This window comes from Nomascus leucogenys, chromosome 20 (assembly GCF_006542625.1).
Source record: "Nomascus leucogenys isolate Asia chromosome 20, Asia_NLE_v1, whole genome shotgun sequence".
Taxonomy (NCBI): Eukaryota; Metazoa; Chordata; class Mammalia; order Primates; family Hylobatidae; genus Nomascus; species Nomascus leucogenys.
Window position 1 is genome coordinate 6,237,812 of NC_044400.1, and position 20,453 is coordinate 6,258,264.

The 20,453-nt window shown below is 35.8% G+C and overlaps 1 pseudogene; it reads left to right on the plus strand.

Moving 5' to 3' along the window:
• The first annotated feature begins 4,959 nt into the window (after positions 1-4,959).
• LOC100582497 lies at positions 4,960-6,539 on the plus strand (annotated as a pseudogene).
• Positions 6,540-20,453: the final 13,914 nt, after the last annotated feature.

Sequence of the window (20,453 nt, forward strand, 5' to 3'; positions counted from 1 at the left end):
TTTTGTATAAAGGAAACCATAAGTTTCCTGCAGGGAAAACACAGCATACTCATATTATAAATGCCCGTTACTTCCCAGTAAGATTATTCACAAATTCCTCTATTTAGGTATATGAATTAAGATTTTTCAGAGTGACTCTAGAGGAAACAATAAAAAGCCTAGGAGATAAAGATCTACCATTTTCCCACACTGTGTTTTATTTGTTCTATCTGTTTTTGCTATTTTTTCCCTCTTTTTCTGATGTATCTTGTGTTAATAATACATTTTATAATAATCAATTTTTATCTCCATTATTAAATTATTTGTACTTTTTCGTAGTCCAGTGATCCATACCTTCAATATATACTTTCAATTAATCAGAATCTTATTTTAAATAAAATCATATACTATTTGACAAGCAGTTTAAGGACCTCATAACTGTGTATGTCCAATTCTTTTCCCCCATTCTTTGAGCTATTGAGGTCATACATTTTCTTTTATACACTCCATAAACACAATATGTTGCTAGTATTTTTCTTTAGGCATTAAGTTATCCTTTAGAGCAAATTTTTAAATTATTTTATTTTCAGTTATTCCCTTGGCAGTGCTCTTTATTTCCTTAGAAGATTCACATTTCAATCTGATATCACATTCCTTCTGCCGGATGAATTTCTTTTAACATTTCTTGTTGTGTAGATCTTCTCAAAATGAATTATCTGATTTTGTTTCTCTTATAAAGCCTTTATTTATACTTCATTTTCAAAATATATTTTTGCTGGGTAAAGAATTATGGAAAGACAGTATTTTATTTTTTTCAGTTTTTGATGAGAAATCAGCTAGAATATATTTGTTTCCCTGTAACTTGTCTTTTTTCCCCCTCAGGCTGTGTTAAGTGTTTTCTTTTTGTCTTTTGTTTGCAGCATTGTTTAATATAGTATAATATAATATATAATTATAATAATGCATATAATGTAATATATAATATATTACATTATATGCAATATATAATGCATTATATTATACATATACAATATATTATACATATATTGCATATATGCAATATAATATAATGTATTATATTATAATGTATATATGTATTATATATAATTATATATATTATATTATATATAATATATAATTATATATCTATTATATTATATTATGATATAATATGATACCTATGTGTGTTCACCGTCCCATCCCACCATGTCTCATCCCTTAAGGCGAGTATTTACCCTGTTTGATGTTCTTTGAGTTTCCCGGATCTATGCGTTGGTGTCTATTATTCATGTCAAAAATTCTTGTTCATTATTTTTTTCAAATGTTTCTCTGCTCCATTCTGTCTTGATTCTCCTTCTAGAATTCCAGTTAGGCAATTGTTAGATTACTTGATTTCGTCTGACTGTTCATGGATGCTTTTTTCTGTATTATTGTTTGTGTTTATTTTTCCCACATTTTTTTCTGTGTTTAATTTGAAGTAATTCCTATTGACCTATGTTCAAGTTCACTGAATATTTTCTTCACTCTGCCCAGTCTACTAATAAGTCAATCAAATACATGCTTTATCTATTACTATGCTATGCATTTCTACCATTTGCATTTGTTTCTTCCTTTTGCTTTCCTTCTTTTTGATAAAACTGGCTGTATAATGTTAAATATGTCCACCTTTTTCTTTAGAGTGTATAATATATTAATCATAGTAATTTGAAATACTCAGTCAGGTGGTTTCAACATCTGCACCATATCTGAATCTGGTGGTTCTGTTGATTACATTGTGGGGAGTGTGTGTGTGTGTGTGTGTGTGTTGATTTTCCATATTCTTCAAAATTTTTTGTAGAAAGCCATGTATTTTGTATAGGAAAGCATAGACTCAAGTACTTAGACTCTAGGCTTTTAAACAGGCATACCTTTTCTGTATATAGGATTGTGTTAATCTAGCCAGGAGTTGCTTAGTGTTGAAATTGTCTTTGCTATGTTTGCCTTTAGTAAACCCCAGTCTTCAAATTTCTCTAGCAATATGCTGTGTGTTTGGAATGGAGGCTTCCCAAAATTTTTTTCTCAATTTCTACTCCACCTTCCCCATTAACCTTCCCTTTCGTGCTGTACCACAAAGAATGTCTGTCACTTGCAACTTAACCAGCAGTACTCCATTATCACATTATTTGGTGCTTTTTAGCCTGGTGGTGGGTAGTGAAGTTGGGAAAAGTCTCTGGGTCTCAGGGACGTGGCCTTCAAAGTGTTACTGCTCTTTTTCCAGCTATAGTTCTTGCTAAGAACATATTTCTGCTCCTTTTGTTTTTCTTGTTCTCTTTGTCAGGTGCCATAGGTTTACATCAGTGCCTTATGCCCTGTGTTTTTCCGGTAGATTAAGGCTTTGGTTCCATACAGGAGCATTACCTCCAGCTCATTTTTCATGCCTGCTTTTCCTGTCCACCAATCCTAAATAAAAGAAGCTGTCTCTTGACTCACCTTTCTGATCCTCTAACCCCCATACCTCCAGCTCATTTTTTATGCCTGCTCTTCCTGTCCACCAGTCCTACATAAAAGAAGTTGTCTCCGGATTCACTTCTCTGATCCCCTCACCCCCATACCTTCCTGTTAACACCTAGTGGGCTTCATGGATAAAAAGGCTGCTGGTGTGTGGGAGTCTCCTTCTCCCATATCTGTGGACCTCAGAGGCTTCACCCTCTCTACCAGTCTGCACTCTGCACTCTGCCTCCAATTTATCAGTTATTCTGAACACTTAGTGGTGTCCAGGTGACATCCACCTTAGCAAAGCAAATGCATATATCCTGTCTCTCCCTGTAGGCACCTGTCTCTCCCCAGTTTTCTGGTTAGTTGGTTGTGTTGTAATCTCAACTTTTGAATGGGTCCAAGAAATTTGTGGGTTTACTATTTTTCTAGCCTTTTTGTTTCTATAAGTGTGGAAGAAATACTCCTTCTAGCTTTCCATATCCTGGAGCAGAAACCAGATGTCATTAAGACTGGAGGAGAAAATACTTTGAGAAGAATTAAAAATTGTGCTCAAAGGCCTTAGATTCTTGATGAATCAATAGTCTTCTTTGTATATTGTGAAACTAGTGATCAAATACAAATGAACATGAGAACTCTTTTAAAAATATATTGAATTAGTTGATAAGTCCTATAAGGTGACATTCAAATAAAATTTTCTTTTTTTTTTTTTTTTTTTTTTTTTGAGACAGAGTCTTGCTCTGTCACCCAGGCTGGAGTGCAGTGGCGCGATCTCGGCTCACTGCAAACTCTGTCTCCCGGCTTCACGCCATTCTCCTGCCTCAGCCTCCTGAATAGCTGGGACTACAGGCGCCTGCCACCACACCTGGCTAATTATTTGTATTTTTTAGTAGAGACAGGGTTTCACCGTGTTAGCCAGGATGGTCTTGATCTCCTGACCTCATGATCCACTTGCCTCGGCCTCCCAAAGCGTTGGGATTACAGGCGTGAGCCACCGCGCCTGGCCTCAAATGAATTTTTTAATCTTTATAGTGCTGTATATATCACTTAGACTGTAATTTCTGTAAAGTTAGGTGTTTTTTTTTAATTTTTAATTTTGAGTCAGATTCTGGTTCTTATCACCCAGGCTGGCATGCAGTGGTGCAATCTCAGCTCACTGCTGTCTCCAACTCCCGAGCTCAAGTGATTCTCCCACCTCAGCATCCTGAGTAGCTGGGACTATAGGCACATGCCACCATGCCCAGCTAATTTTTGTATTTTTTGTAGAGATGGATTTTCACCATGTTTCCCAAGCTTGTCTTGAACTCCTGAGCTCAAGAGATCTGCCCCCCTCGACCTTTCAAAGTGTTGGGATTATGGATATAAGCCACCATATCTGGCCTATTTTAGTTTTAATAAAGAATGTTGCTCATGATTCACATTGTTGACTAATTGTTGGGTACATTTTTTTGATAAATTTGAAAATCTCTAGGAATTGTTGCAGAATTTGTAAGTGAAAGCAACAGAATGTCATAACTGAAAGCATAAATGTCAACTTTTTAAATGCAGAGGCTGGTTGGCTGGTGAGATTTTACCTGGATCTTCTGGTTTACATTACTAACTTAGGTTTTCTACACAACCAGATCAAATGGAATCTAAAAGAGAGGGGACAAGCTACAAATGTGAAGACCATGGTAGTCTGAGAAGGCAAGAGATTAAAATAACCAAATGTGTGGGTGAAATCAGTAGTACACAGAGAAGACAGATATATGTTAAGACAAGGCATAGATGGTGGTTATGGCAGCTTTTGGAAACTACTTATTTATTTTATGCATTACTTAATTCCTCCTATTGACCCTAGATGCTGATTGGTGTTAGCCAACACCGAACAGCTAATGTACCTGAGGAGAAAATGTGATCCTGGACCACCCAAAAAGAAATATTTGGTGATGCTAACACAAATTTTTTAAAAATGGGTTCAACTCTTCTTAGGTTTAGGTTCCTGTAAATAACTGTGTCTCAGCTAAGCATTTCTCAAAGGTCTTGTCCAATCAGCCTAAGGTTTAGACTGCATGTGTAGAAAATACTATACTGTTTGTGTAATGCAAAGTGTTACGCGTTTTTAAAAAGAAGATTTCAACAACAACTTAGGGATTTAGTTCCCTGAGTCTATTGTAAGAGAAAAATATTAAGTAAACAAAGATAATTTAACTAAAAGGGGGTTTTAAATTATTATTCTAGCACCTTGCTTTCCTTTAGCATGAACAACTATAACTTCGAATTCGCAGACAGAAGTGTTAAGTTCTGGTTTGTTGGTAGAAAGATATACTGTAACTAAAACTTGCATAATAGGCTAACATTGATTTTCAAAGTTAAGTGAAAGGTACTAGAATGTTTCTCATTCAACCAAGAGGTTCTTTGTACATTGCATCAAATCTTAGAATATAGAGGATACACTTAGAGACAATATTAAATTCAAGTGATTAGAAAATCTTTAGCCTTAAAATTCAGAGGAACCTTTCAGGCAACATGGCAGGCATGGAGGAGGCAGCGACTTCAGGAGCTACCTGAATGGCAACCTGGATCCAGATGAAAGGGAGGAGGAAGCTGCCTCTACAACTGAGGAAGCAGCCAAGAAAAACAGATGGAAGAAAAAGAAGAGTAAAGGGGCTGCCACAGGGCAGCAGGAAACTGATAAAGGATTGAGAGCCTCAGTGGATGAAGGAGCAAGACAACTGGAAAGACAAGCATTGGAAAAGAAAGAGATGATGATGATGAAGATGGAGATGGAGCAACTAGAAAGCAGAAGGAAAAGAGGAAAAAAGAAGGAAAAGAGGAGAAGGAGGAAGAAGAAGAGGAAGAAGAAGAGGAAGAAGAGGAAGAGGAAGAAGAAGAAGAAGAAGAAGAAGAAGAAGAAGAAGAAGAAGAAGAAGAAGAAAGAAGAAGAAGAAGAAAAAAAAAAAGAAGAAGAAGAAGAAGAAGAAGAAGAAGAAGAAGAAGAGGAAGAAAGAAGAAGAAGAAACAACCAAAATTCAAACAGACCCTCCCTCAGTTCCAATATACGGCTGTATCCTAATGGTGTATTTCCCAAAGGACAACAATGTGAATACCCACGCACACGAGACAGACGGAGAATTATGTGTGAAGAAAAGAAAGTGTTAGATCAGGCTAGGGAAGAGATTTGGAATGAGTTTTGAGAAGCTGCAGAAGCACATCGACAAGTAGGAATATATGTAATGAGCTGGATCAAGCCTGGGATGATAGAAATCTGTGAAAAGTTGGAAAACTGTTCACACAACCTTATAAATGAGAATGGTTTAAATGCAGGCCTGGCATTTCCTACTGGATGTTCTCACAATAATTGTACTACCCATTATACTTTCATTGCTGGTGACACAACAGTATTACAGTAAGATAACATCTGTAAAATAGATTTTGGAATCGGTTTAAGTGGCAGGAATATTGACTATTGACTGTGGTCTTACTGTCACTTTTAATCCCAATTATGATACATGATTAAAAGCTGTAAAAGATGCTATACTACTGGAATGAAATGTGCTGGAATTGATGTTCATCTGTGTGATGTTGGTGAGTCCATCCAAAAATTTGTGGAGTCCTGTGAAGTTGAAATACATGGGAAGACATAACAAGTGAAACCAATCCATAATCTAAATGGACATTCAATTGGGAAATATCGAATACATGCTGGGAAAACAGTGTCCATTGCAAAAGGAGGAGAGGCAACAAGAATGGAGGAAAGGAAGTGTATGCAATTGAAACCATTGATAGTACAGGAAAAGATATCATGATGATATGGGATGTTCACATTACATGAAAAGTTTTGATGTTGGACATGTACCAGTAAGATTTCCAAGAAGAAAATAATTGTTAAATGTCATCAATGAAAATTTTGGCACCCTCACCCTCTGCCACAGATGGCTGGATTGCTTGGGAGAAAGGAAATTCTTGATGGCTCTGAAGAATCTGTGACTTGGAAATTGTATCCACCATTGTGTGACAGTAAAGGATCATACACAGTGCAATTTGAACATACCATACTGTTGCATCCAACATGTAAAGAAGTTGTCAGCAGAGGAGATGACTACTAAACTTAGTCCAAAGCAACTTTAACACCTTTATTTTCTAAGCTTTGTTGGAATACATACCAAATTAATTTGCAACATGTTGTCTATTTTAACAGTGGACCTGTATAATATTTTTATCTGTGTTTAAAAAAGAAGAAATTTGACCATGCAAGGTGGTTGACACCTGTAATCCCAGCACTTTGGGAGGCCAAGGCGGGTGGATCACCTGAGGTCAGGAGTTCGAGACCAGCCTGGCCAACATGGTGAAATCCCATCTCCACTAAAAATACAAAAAATTATCCAGGCGTCGTAGCATGCGCCTGTAGTCCCAGCTACTCGGGAGACTGAGGCAGGAGTATCTCTTGAACCCAGGAGGCGGAGGTTGCAGAAAGCAAAGATGGCACCACTGAACTCCACCCTGGGTGACAGAGCAAGACTCCATTTCAAAAAAGTAAAAATAAAATAATAAAAAAGGAGGAATTTGATCAAAGGTAAACAGTCTAACATAATGAACCAGAGAAAAAGCTTTCAGGACTTTCAAATGTTAACTGTTTTTCCCCTTCCTATCTAGGAAAATGCTATAAAGCTCAGATTAATTAGGACTGATTTACACCTTTTGTTTTGAAAACTAAGAGACGGTTTCCAGATATTTATATTCCCGTATTTCTTGAATGCTTTGAATGACTACAATTCTGCATCAATACCCTCTATTGTTAATTTTTAACCTGCCTAGAATCTTTTTTCTAAAAAAAAAAGATATTTTCAGATCTGAAAAAAAAAATCAGAGGAACCATAAAGTCTAATCATATCCAAATGTGGTCCATCAATCAACTTCAGCAGAAATAACTGGGGAAGATTTAAAAATTCAGAGAATGTTGACCTCATCTCTGAGATAAGATTAATAAATATTTTATGATTGTCTGGAAAGTAACAGTGTACAGTTTAACCTATATTCTAATTTTGATTCATGATTTTAAATAATTAAACTTTAATAATTGATATGGTTTGGATATTTGTCCTCTCCAATCTCATGTTGAAATGTGATCAGCAGTGTTGGAGGTGGGGCCTGGTGGGACATGTTTGGTCATGATGGTGGATCCCTCATGAATAATTTGCTGCTGTCCTCATGGTAATGAGTGTGTTCTCACTCTATGAGTTCACACGAGATCTGGTTATTTATAAGAGCCTGGAAATTCCTCCCTCTCCCTTGCTCCCACTCTCACCATGTGACATAACTGTATCCCCCTTTACCTTCCGCTATAATTAGAAGATTCCTGAGGCCCTTATCAGATGCAGATGCTGGTCCTATGCTTCCTGTATAGCCAGCAGGACTGTGAGTCAAAACAAACCTCTTTTCTTTATAAATTACCCAGTCTCAGTTATTTCTTTATGGCAATACAATAATTGACTAATAGAATAATATAAATTACTTATATTTTGGTAGAAATATATGGTTATAATTTTAGAAAAAAATAACTTTTTTTTTGTCTTCTGGCTACAGAATTCACTGGGAAGAGAAGTGGGCTTCTGTTCTGCTGCTAATTTACAAGATTACACTCTAGTGGCAAATTCTTCCTATTGCAAGCACATAGTTCCTAGAGCCCAACAATTTCTAAAGGTATATGGTCAGTCAAACCCATGTCAGATGGAAGACATAGCAGTGTCATTTTTGCACAAAAATGTTTACTATCTATTGCTATTGAAGATTTTGCCAGCTTCTGCATTTTGTATTGCTATGTAGCACACAGTGCATTTTATTTATTTATCTCATTATTTCTCCTAGATTTCCAAATATTTCTCCTAGATTTCCAGTCATGAAATATTTCTCCTAGATTTCCAAATCATGAATGAACAACTAGAAAAGAAGTAGAGGACACAGGCTATATGATGATTAAATCAAGTTGTTTAATGACAAAAAACTGAACAGATTGTGCATGTTATTTTATCCCATTTACATTGACAAAGTGTCACACTTCTACTTTATGAAGAGAAATTTCATGCAGTAGTCATAAGGAAGAAATAATTAATGCTAGAAATAAGTGTAAATCCTGTGTAGCTTTTCATTTAAAAGGTTTTACAAATCCTGCTGACCTGTTGCTAAACTAAGCAGATCAAGCCTCCCTGGAAAAAACTCCATACTCATTCTTCCTCTTTATTTACATTCCTTTAAACTATTTTAGCATTTTCCTAAATAGCAGAAACTTTTCCTATGAAAATAATGTCAGCCTTTCCATCACTGCAATGCAAGCTGCTTGCATCAGTTAAATTCTAAGTTGCTTCTTTTGGAGTTAGGGCCAGCTGGTTTATAGCTGAAGTCAGCAGTCACCTGCAGAATAGAGTCTGGAGAAAGTAAGGGTGTTACTCCCTGGCCAAAATTAACATTCCCATTAAGATTCAATTGTGCCTGAAATTCCACTATTAGGGATTGACTCCCACGAATCAACGTCTTGTGCTTTCTAGGACTTACTTATTTCTGACTTCATTGAATCTAAGATGTCATCAATTATAAAACCTGTCACTATTATATGTACAACTAAAGAAAAAATATATTACCAATTTAACCATGGCAGATCATCAACTCTAAGATTTATCCCAATTTCAAAGATGTTAAATTATATTTTTTAAAATATGTTTCAATTCTTAAAATAAGGTAAGTGAAAATGCTAGTAATGACAGAGAGAGAGTTGGGAATGAAGACTATGAAGACCCATATTAACTCAGTGTTTAAGCATTGATGTCAACCAGCTAAAGCTAAGCTCTAGAATAATGAAATATAGGATAGTCATATTCTTATAGAAGAGAAGGAAGAGGAAAATCAACTGCAACTGCTTCACAAGGTTGACTAAGCCCAGCTTTATTTAGACCACACAATAGTCTTTGAACAACTCCTTTTAGCAATGTTTATTTAAAGAGGTCACTATTTGAAGTTAGCATAGGGAATTCCATAGCTGTTGACCCTTTGGAAAAATAACTGACTCTGAGAAAGGTTAGGAAAGGTGGGAAAAGTCTGTGAATAAAACCTTTTCAAGATAGAAATAGGTCAGAGTACAGTCTGATCAAAGCACAGATGAAATGCAGAAGAATGTAGATAAAGGTAAAATAATGAGCAAGAGAGAAACCAATAAACAGAGACATGCTTGTTTAAGTGGCTAGGCATGGCAGGGAAGAACTTTCAGATGCAATGTGGGAAGAGCTTTACTCATTCTGCCTGTACACAGCAGCAGTAAAGAAAACAACTAGAAAAAAAAAGATGGTGAATTTCAATGCTAAAAAAGGCAGACTTACACTGACTGTCAGAGCTCAGAGTAGAGTTATGGGAACAGACACCTTTTTCTTCTTGAGCTGCATGTCAGATTTTTACAGTAACACAACTACTTTTCCAATTCAGAGAATAAAACAAAAGAAACCTAGACATTTTTTCTCCCCTCCCCTCCAAAAAATCTATAGACTGAATTGATACTAGGGGCAAGACAGGATGTTAGTATAGATATATTTAAAGGGAACAACTATGTCGAAACTAGGATAATTACATAGTATCTACATGGCATCATTTGAAAGATTAGAAAAAGATTTTCTGCCTTTTTTTTTTTTTTTGGAAGAGGTGTCTTGAGCTTATTACCAAAGACAAATTTCTTTTTCGTGTGTGTGTGTGTGTGTGTGTGTAGGAGGAAGGTGATTTCAAAACTTCAGTAAAATGCAAATGTCCTGGACGTACAGTATTACAAATTCTGCCATATTCTTTAGTAGATTTTTTTGATAAATTTTTGAGGAAACCTGAAAATTATGTAGCATAACCGCACCCTATCTGAGTGACTGGAATGCTCTAGGAAGCAAGACTTAAAAGGAGAGACAGAGGAGAACCTTGGTGAATTGGAATTTAAGAACTTAAAATATGCTAGATGCCCTGCTAAGTACTTTACATACGTAATCCTTTAATCCTCATAAGAGCACTGTTAGGTAGGTATTATTATCATCCTCATTTTAGGTAAGGAGGATGAGGAGAAATTGAATCTCAAGGATATTAAATAGCTCACTTAAGGCTACACAGCTAGTCAGTGGAAAATATGAGCCAATTTAAGTCAGCTCACTTCAAATTTCTATGAAACCACGTTGAGAAATATGCAGGAAAAAACAAACACTGAACCAATGGTGAGAGAAGCACAAAGTCAATTTTATGCACATCAGGTATTTTTTCCTGGGGTAGCGGTAGCCCATAAAGTTATAACATGTGTGTTTTTTTTAATAAACTTAGCTCAGAGTTTCCAGATGAAGCTTACATTTACTGAATATTTATTGTACAATAGGTCAAATTATATTCATCTCATTTAATGCTCAAAATAACCCTGTAAGATGAATATTTTCATAATCTACACCTCAGGTTCATATAGCTGGTACATGATAGAGCCAGGGCTCTAACCCCACTTCTGATTTTAGATTCTGGACTCCTCTGAATAAACCATAACACTTCAGGTGTATGCTTCAACTAGGAATTTTTAAAGACCTCATGAGCTCTTTCAAAATATTTTTTTAATAATGAATACAGCAAGAACATATCCCATATCTTCTATCCTCACTGTTCTACAGTGTTACACACAGCACATTTTCTTATCAAATTTGTTCATGAGTATAATTTTTAAAATCCAAATTCCTGTGGAGTAAAGTTATCTTTATGAACTAAACTAAATCCAAAGCTGATGGCCGGCCATCACCGCATCCCATAAATATTACTGTTATTAGCAAGATGAAGTTTTTTTTTTAGATTAAAGTATCTCAGAGAGTTGCCGTAGAGAACACTGACATCTTTAAGAGACATGAGATGAGTGTATAGAGTCAAAATATGTCAGCCAGCAAATTTCTTCATGCATTCACAAATATTTATTGAACACCCTATATGCTATCTCCACATTGTTCTAGGTGCTAGGGGTACCACAATAAACAACGTTGAAAACTCCTGTACTGGAGGAGTTTACATTCAAGTAAAAAGAGACAGACAATAATGAGATAAACAATTAAAATGCATCGTGTGCTCGATAAAAAAATGCAGCGGTTGGCAAAATTTTCAATAGCAATAGATAGTAAATATTTTAGGCTTTGGGGGCAACACGGTCCATGTCACAACTACTCACCTCTGTCTTTGTAGCACAGAAGCAAGCATAGACTAAATGTAAATAAATGAGAGTGGCTGTGTTCCAACAAAACTTTATTTATAAAAATAGGCAGCAATCAAGATTTGACCTGCTAGTCAAAGTTTGCCGACTCCTGAAACAAAGCAAGGAAAGAGGATAGAAAGAATCAGGGATGAGGGTAAAGAAGTACTCATTGAAATGGTGACATTTACCTAACGCAACAAAGAAAATAACAGAGCCAGTCATATGGGTCCCAGAGGAAGAGCTTTCCAGAAAGGGGAAGCAGTAAGTGCAAAGGCCCTGAGGCAGGAGCTTGTCTGGTGTAATCAAAGATCAGGCAATAGGCCAGAGTGTTGGTAGAGTGGAGTGAGCAGAAGTGAGCAGGCATCTGCGACGTGGAGACTCGAGAGCAGAGTAAGGATATGAGAGCTTTTCCTGTGTGATACAGAAAGCAGGGGAAGATTTTGAAAAGAGGAGTGCATGGTGTGTCAGGTTTCAAAATGATCTTTCTGGCTGCTGTATGAATAGATTGAAGGGGACAAGGAGCAACAAGAATGATTTAGGCAGTGATTGTAATTGTAGTCATTTGAGTGAGAGAAGTTGGCGTGTTACATCTTAGGCTGTGGTCTAGTTGACGAAAAGTAGCTGGGTTATGCATGGGTTTCAAAGGTACTGTTAACATTATTTCCTGATGGATTGGATATATAGTGTAAAAGAGAATGAAGAGCCAAGCATAAGAGTGTCTGCGTAGCAACTGGAATGGGAAAGACAATGAGAAGTAAAGGATCTTTTTTTTTTGAAACCACACACATATCAATAGCTTAGCATTTAATCCATAAAGTGTTGGAAATGTTGCTTTTGAGATAGCTACTAAGAAATAAGAAATACATCAATTGATGCCTGGTTCCTCCTGAGTACCTAACAGATATCAATAGGCAGGTATGGCAATGGTGAGAGTAGAGCCCAGAACTTCCTTTTACTTAGGAAAATTTGTATGGAGTCATGACTATACACAACTTTTGGATTATTGAAATAAGACACAGAAACATGAGATATAACCTTGGCTTTGAATTTAATGGAAACAGATAATTATTGTCATTTAATTTCTCTATATCTTAATAATAAGGCATCTACATTAAACATGATGTAGAAGTATGTCAATCATGAAAGTTGCAAGGCATCAATGAGGCAATTAAAAAAAATTTAGCACAATGCCTGGCAAATAGCATATGCTCAGTAAATATTTGATATAATTCTTACTATACACTATGTAGAAAATAAATACACTTCAAACCTTCTGCCTTTAATTTATGAAAAGGAACACTTATTTTTAAATCCAGGAATATGCTGAGTCTTCAATATATTAACCAAGCCTCTTGACTCTACCAAATTATGATCTAAGATTTTATTCAGACTCTAAGAAGAAAAGTACTCTTGGATCTTTAAAAAATTTTTGCTTTTTGTATTTCTGCTCATTAAAAATATAAGCCTTTCAAAGAGTCTTGGCATCACTCTTTCTTGTTTGTTTGTTTTTTAACATTAGAGGTAGATTAAATCCTAACTGCTAGCACATGGAAGGAAGGGAGGAAGGGAGAAAGAAAGGAAGGGAGGAGGGAAGGGAAGGAGAGAGAGAGGAAGGAAGGATGGAAGGAAAGAAGGAAGGATGGAAGGAAGAAAGGAAGGAAGGAAAGAAGGAAGGATGGAAGGAAGAAAGGAAGGAAGGAAAGAAGGAAGAGAGGAAGGAAGCGAGGGAGGAAGGCGGGGGGGAAGGAACGGAGGGAGGGGATGGAGGGAGGGAGAAAGGAAGGAGGGAAGGAAGGGAGGAAGAAGGGAAGGGAGGGAGGGAGAAAGGAGAGGAAGAAGGAAGGAGGGAAGGAAGGAAGGAAGGAAAGAAGGAAGGAAGAAAGGAAGTGAAGGAAGGAATGAGGGAGGAAGGGAGGGAGAGAGGGAGGGAGGAAGGGATGGAGGAAAGGAAAGGAGGGAGAGGAAGAAGGAAGGAAAAGCAAGAAGGTAACAATGAATAGGAAATAGGTTTTTGAGTTTCAGCATTCCCAAATCTAAAAAATAACTTATAGATACCTTTATTTTTATAGAACTTTCTTTATCTCCTCATAAATTTACCATGTATCAGTTTGTAATTGACATCCTGGATGACCATGACAAATTCACTTATTTCTCAATGCAAGCACAGTCTCTTGAGTGGTTTAATTACTTGATAAAACAGTAAAATACTAAAGCTTCTTCTCATAGAATGTTGAAACATTTGTGTCACCTTGTATTAGAAGACAATAGTGATGACATTTTCTTTTATAAAAGCCCCACTTTGGTATAAAATATTATTTAGACTCATAATTCACATTATTTTTGTTGAGGTTCATTCATGCAAATGATTTTTAAGAATGAAAATATTCAAATCTGGCAACCAATTACATAGACAATAGCTAAAATGTTCACTCCTGTTTCTCAACTTCATCTGGTATAGGTTTCCTCTGAAAGATGCAGTGCCTTTGATAAAAAAGATTACTAAAGATATATTAGAATGTCAACTTTCACACTTGGTCTTGGCTTAGTCCTATTAAGATACTAGCTTATCTTAAATATTTTTTAAAAAACTAAAGCCAACAAAAAAATATACTTAGCAGACAGTGGAGAGGCAGTGTGGCAGACTAAATTTAAAATGTTAGAATTCTGATTTATGTGGATTTGAAATCCTGTTTCATATCTTACTATGTGATATTTAAAATTTATGTAATCTTCCTTCACCTTAGTTTTTATATTTGTCAAATAATTATGACATTTTAAAATTGGATGAAATGATTAAATGAAAGAAGAAAGTGAAACCTTCTGTACAAAGTATTATTCTATTGTTTTAAATGGTGAACTACCATTCATCTTATTTAAGAAAATAACTGCCATGATTTTATCTAAGGAATACTGTAAACCAAAGATGGAAAACAGAAGCTAACAAAACCCTTTACCCATTTGCACCAAGAATACTCGCCACTCACTGACAGTTCTTGCAGCTGCAGCATTTACCTCCAGGTAACTTTGCCATGAAATATGTCACTTTCATCATTATTTTTGCATCGCTCTAGTATATCAACTTTGGAAACAAAAGATATCATTCTATTTATAGCATTCTGTTTTTAGTGATGGTATTTCCATTTACAAAATATAGTAATTCTTAATCGTTGAAAATGTCAAAACCTAGAAACCATGACATTCCTATGCGTGATGTTAACATCCTTCTTGAACAGTTGTTAGGCAAGGATTTATCTGACAAATCTGAATTTTGCAAAATAGAGAATTCTGATGACTCATATAATTCTGATATTAGTTCTGTTTAGAAATAACTCCAAAAACAGTTTTTATATTTTATTTTCACACTGAATATCAGTCAGATTTACTTCAGCCTCAAAGAAGGTATTTATGTAAAATTAAATAATCACTGGCAGCGAGCTGCACTTTTATTTTCTAAATGAGAAAAGGGTTATTAAACTCACAACCAAAAAAATGTACTTATTACAGCACTTTAAATAGTCAGGGTCTTATTTCCATATTGAGAAAATATTTCAATATTATTGTTTTTCAAATTAAACATTTGTCTGTTGTCCCCATCCCCAAATAAAACTACACAATTATCATTAACTTATGCACAGCAAAATTCTAATACAATATTTATGATGTCATATGCATAGAAATTAGTTTCTATGAATACAGAGGGCATCTGTAAATAACACTCAGGATAGCATGTGGACTAGAGCAGAGAGCTTGCGCCAAGATCAGAGATAACTATGCATATCATCCTTAGAGATTTTTGAAAAAATGTCTTTCATACCAAACTATAAATCAACTAAACAATCAGTAGCAATTTACCTGCTCCTAAAGGCTGTGGGGTTGGGGAGAGGGGGGTGGATGCTGTGCTACTTGTAAGAAGACTAGCACTGAAATAAAAATGGGTTGACAAAATCACAAAATTTATCGTTAGCCACTATTTGCATGAATCCTACTACATTCACTTCCATGTATTTTTATGCTGGCCCATTAGTTACCTGGATAGTTTATTAACTGGGGTCTCACTTTATTATTTTTTCCTTTCAAGTAGAAAAGAAAATGCTAGTGGAAATTTCATTTGTAACATAACTTAATTCTGAATTTTACTTTTGATTATAGCCATGATTTACTTTAATGTTTTCAAAATGAATTTCAAATACTATTTATTCAGTTAATTTTTAAAGTAGAAACATACTGAAACTTTTATCCCACTTGGTAAGCAGCCATCCCTTAGTTTTATCCAAGTTTTCCCATGAAAATGCCAATCGGGAATAAAACTGACAAATATATTCAATCAAAGATGGAATTTTTTTTTGCTCTTAAGTTGCAAATGGCCTCATTAAAATAAAAGCACTACCTTAGGGATTGCATAAAGCAGAGTATTGGTACCTAAATGGTATTTATGACCAGGCTAAATGTAAAGTGAATTAAAATTTAAAGGATTATAGTCAGGTAGGCCACAGACATCTGTAGAGAAACGTCCATTAAGAAGATGAAAGAACCAGCAGTCCCTGGTGACAGGCACATGTCAGGTTAGCGGTCAGCCATACCTATACACTTAGTGTCACAGCAAATGAGAAACACATTGCCTAAGGAGGAAAGTACTTTAGATATATATTTATTTTAGGCTAAGAAAAAAAATTAGGAAACTAACACTTTGGAATTCATATCCATCATTGTCATCAAGCTAAAGTCTAAAGAAAGGGGAAAATAAGATGTGGATTGATAATAAAGATTATCACTTATGTGTTTATAAAAGCTATATATACTCCAAACCATGGCTGTATTTATAGAATGAATTGAAAGTGGAATTCTGTAAGCATGCCATTAAGTCCGTGGCGCTGTAACCACAAAGAGGTGCTGCTGCCCAGCTACAAATAAAGGCCTTGTTTCATAATAATAATAAAAAGTGAAATAGCCTCTAGGGTGCTAATACACCAAGAGTTTTATTACTTTTATAATGTGAATGAGTCACAACACCGGTCACTATTTTTGTCATTTTCATGACACCATGCTGTCTTGTGGGTGCCACATATCCCTGTTGCATCTGTCTCATCACAATCGAGTACTCTTTTAAATGATCATCATATGCTCTTAAGTGGTGACACATGGACACAAAAAATCTGATCTCTTGATTAAAAGGGACTAACTGCCTCTTATTTCCTCTTTTCTCCTTATTTTCCTCTTTCTCTTCCTCCTCCTCTTCCTCTTCCTCCTCCTTCTTCTTTTTCTTTCTCTCTCCCTTTCTCTGTCTCTCTCTCTCTCTCTCTCTCTCTCTCATACTGGGTCAGGAACACACACCACAGGTGTTCATATAGAATTCATTTAGCATACTGTCTTGGGACATTAACTTTGGCATTTGATATAGCAAAATATGGTTGAAGGTGTTTGTGGTAGGATTCTTTCTCTCTGACATTTATTCACAATCCAGGCATCACAGTCTTCCACTGTATGGTTTTAAACATAGCTCAGAGAAAACATTTTTTCTACTAAGTTTGCACCTCATCCTCCCTAGGATTCATGGCTTCTGACCCTACCTTTAAACTAACTGGTCCTTATTCACTGATGATCCCAGATGAAACCATTCCGAAGATGAAGTCACTCTCAAATCTGGACTTGTGTTTCCACAAATGCTGAACAATAAAAATTAAAAGAGATGCTTTATAATCATATTTTGCCTGGAAACAGAAAGTCTTTCCTCACAAATGCTCTATCAGTACTTCAATGGACACCATAGACATTATTTGGGTGACCTTCCTTGTCTTTACAATTAAATTGTTTCAAAGGTACTATTTTTATAGTTATATCTCTGTTCTCATTCCACAGTTCTTTACATTAATATACTTATTTGGTAGACAAAATCTTTGATAGTAGAAATAAATGTGGGGGGATGTCTCTAAAATCACCATTTTCCAGCTCCCAAATCTTCTAGCTTGTCCTACAATTTCACAACCTTCTTGGCCTTATCTATTTATTTTTTATGAAAGTATCACCTAACCACCTCCTAGTCTGTGAATCTCAGTGGCAACCCATGGACCAGGAGAGTATTACTGAAAGACGTGTGGTAAACATCCTCTTTAGGATAGGATTTGGGGCAGAAATATGGTAGACTCATTGAGCGGAAGTGTGATAGGTAAACAGATTGTTCCTACATCCATAATCTCAGTATGCAATCGGGGGTCTAATGAGAAACAAAATGGGGATAATTGGACCAGTTGGTAATCACAGAAACAAAGTGAGAATAACTAGATCCTAGCCAAAAGAAAAGAAAATTGGTCTAATTTTTATATCTAATGTGTAAATTTTAAAAATAAGGTATTTTATAATTCTAGAAAAAGTTATTCTGCCTATTTCTTTCATTTACATTTCAATACCTCTCTTCTGAGGTAGAGGCACGCCTATGATGACTGCTGTGTTTTCTGACAGAAACACATGCCGTGAAACTTCCTTACCCTTCCACCAACACCGTGCACTTGGCTTCTGAGTCTTCACTGTGGTACCCTGTTCTCAGGTCTCTTGGCTAGTTAGTATGAATTCAAATTATCAAGGTGAATGGAAGAACAAAGTGAGTATGTTTTCTTCCTTCAGTGCTCTGTATTGTAATATATTTAAAGAAACTTTTAATTAAACAAATGGCAAGCATTTCATGTGGAAAAGCCAGGCAGAGATGCAAGTGATTTGAAGCTCAGGGAACCTTAAATCATGCCCTGTGCAGCTGCCAACTCCTGGAATACAGGACTTTCTTTTCTTTCCAACTGAATCCGACCTGAAGACATGCTCAGGCACTCCGTATGCAACATTATTCCCCCCTAAACAAGCTGCCTATCTCATCAATGTATGCTTAGTAGTTTGGTCACCAAACTTATTTTTATTAAATACACTGTCTTCATGAAGCACCAAAATGAATGCTGAATATGTTTAGAAGTAAGGGAGACTTATTATTATCTTTTGTCTATGTCAAAGCCTGTCTGTTTGATAGGGAAACATTTCATACTACTTCAATCCCGGACTTGACTCCTCAAGGAGCAACCTCAGACAACCTAGTTAGAGACATGGCAAATTTGGGCTAGCCCTATGTCCTCTAGAGTTTGGATTGGACTTGCTGTCGTCTACGAAGATTGTAATCTGAATCAGATAAATTGCTTGACATCAGTTTCTTTATTATTTCTCTGTTTAAAGTGCGTGCTAAAATGGATGTAATGTTATACCTAAATAGAATGAATACCAAAGGAGGGATGCCCAATGCTAATAAAAAGAGTACAACCCACAAGCAACTAAGATTCTGCTCTCGAACATTTCCCTACAATTTCCTCAGAGGCTTAAACTGAGATTCTGTCAGACTTGGAGAAAGGAGGAATTCCAAGAATGAGGGGGCTCTCCACTAAAAATAAGTGTTCTTACCAGGTCTTGAGAGAGTTCAGATTCAAGCTCAAGCTGGTCTGTAAACTTCAAGGGTCAGAGAGTCAAGAGGAGAGGAGTGATTGTCATGTTCAGGCCATATATAGCTTGTCACCATTGTCCTGTTTAAGAAATGTCAAGTATTTCCTCTTCCTAACAGAGAGAGCGTCTAATGAACCAAACTTGTGTTTAAACTATTTACTATTTCAGCAAAAGTAAATGTGCTTCAGAGTTAAAAATAATAATAAAGAAAGGTGGAAATCATCTAGGAGGGGAAAAGGAGTCTGTTGAAATATCTATTATCTTGTGGTCTATCAGCACATTAAAGATACTCCTATGCATTATAAGATAATTAAAATCAAGAAAGGATCTAGTTTCATTTTTAAGTACAGAAGATGATTGCTCAGAGCAGAGCAGGTCTAAATAGTTTTGAAGCAACATATCAGAAATAACAATATTCTTGTTCATACCGGCTGTATGGTATAATATTATTACCTTGGGATTTTTCATTCTTTTAGGTCATGTGTGTGTGGGGGGAGTTGTGTGACTTACATACATAAATAATATTTCATACTCAATATCCTGTTGGCTATTACATAGTGTTATATGAGAATGAGATATAAGTTTCTGTTTTCTACTACTTAAAGGAATACACCAATCTATTTTATTTTATTGATTCTTGTCAATGCAATGTTAATGCTCTTAAGGTGAGAAATAATGTTTTCATTATTTGTGAATAGATAAGAAAATTTGTGTCTGGCAATAAGCAGGGAGTCCTCAGCATGTTTGAATTAGGATTGACTGTATAAACATCTAGCAAAGTGCTGAACACTTCATCACAGCTCAGTGTGTATTTATTGAAAAGTATACTTTTCTATATCATATTTCTGTGAATAGAACTATTTTCTAAAAATAGATACTTAAAATAGAGAGTAATTATTATTAAGATTGGGGTAGAGAAGTACATAGGTTCTTAATGAAAATAATAATAGAATATGCTCCAGAAATAACAAGAAAAGGCCATATTATTTATATCATATTTTTCAGAAAGAAAATCTTAAAAGTTTTCAAAATAAAATAAAACAGACAATATGTGAAATGGTATCCAAATGATTTCCTCCCAAAGTTGTGGATTTGGATTGACTAGGGCACACCTGGACTTAGCCCCAAGGTTTAGGGTCTGTTTCCAGGCCAAAACCCAAGTTTCCAGTTCAGGGCTCCCAGATTCCATTAAGATTTCCTGTGAATCAGGCAGGGCTAATTCAGCCTTGAACAATCAATCACTCTCACTTCATTTTTGTGAGTGGGAGTGATTGATGGTTCTCCGCTGGTCATGGCTGACCTAGAAGTAGAAAGCAAA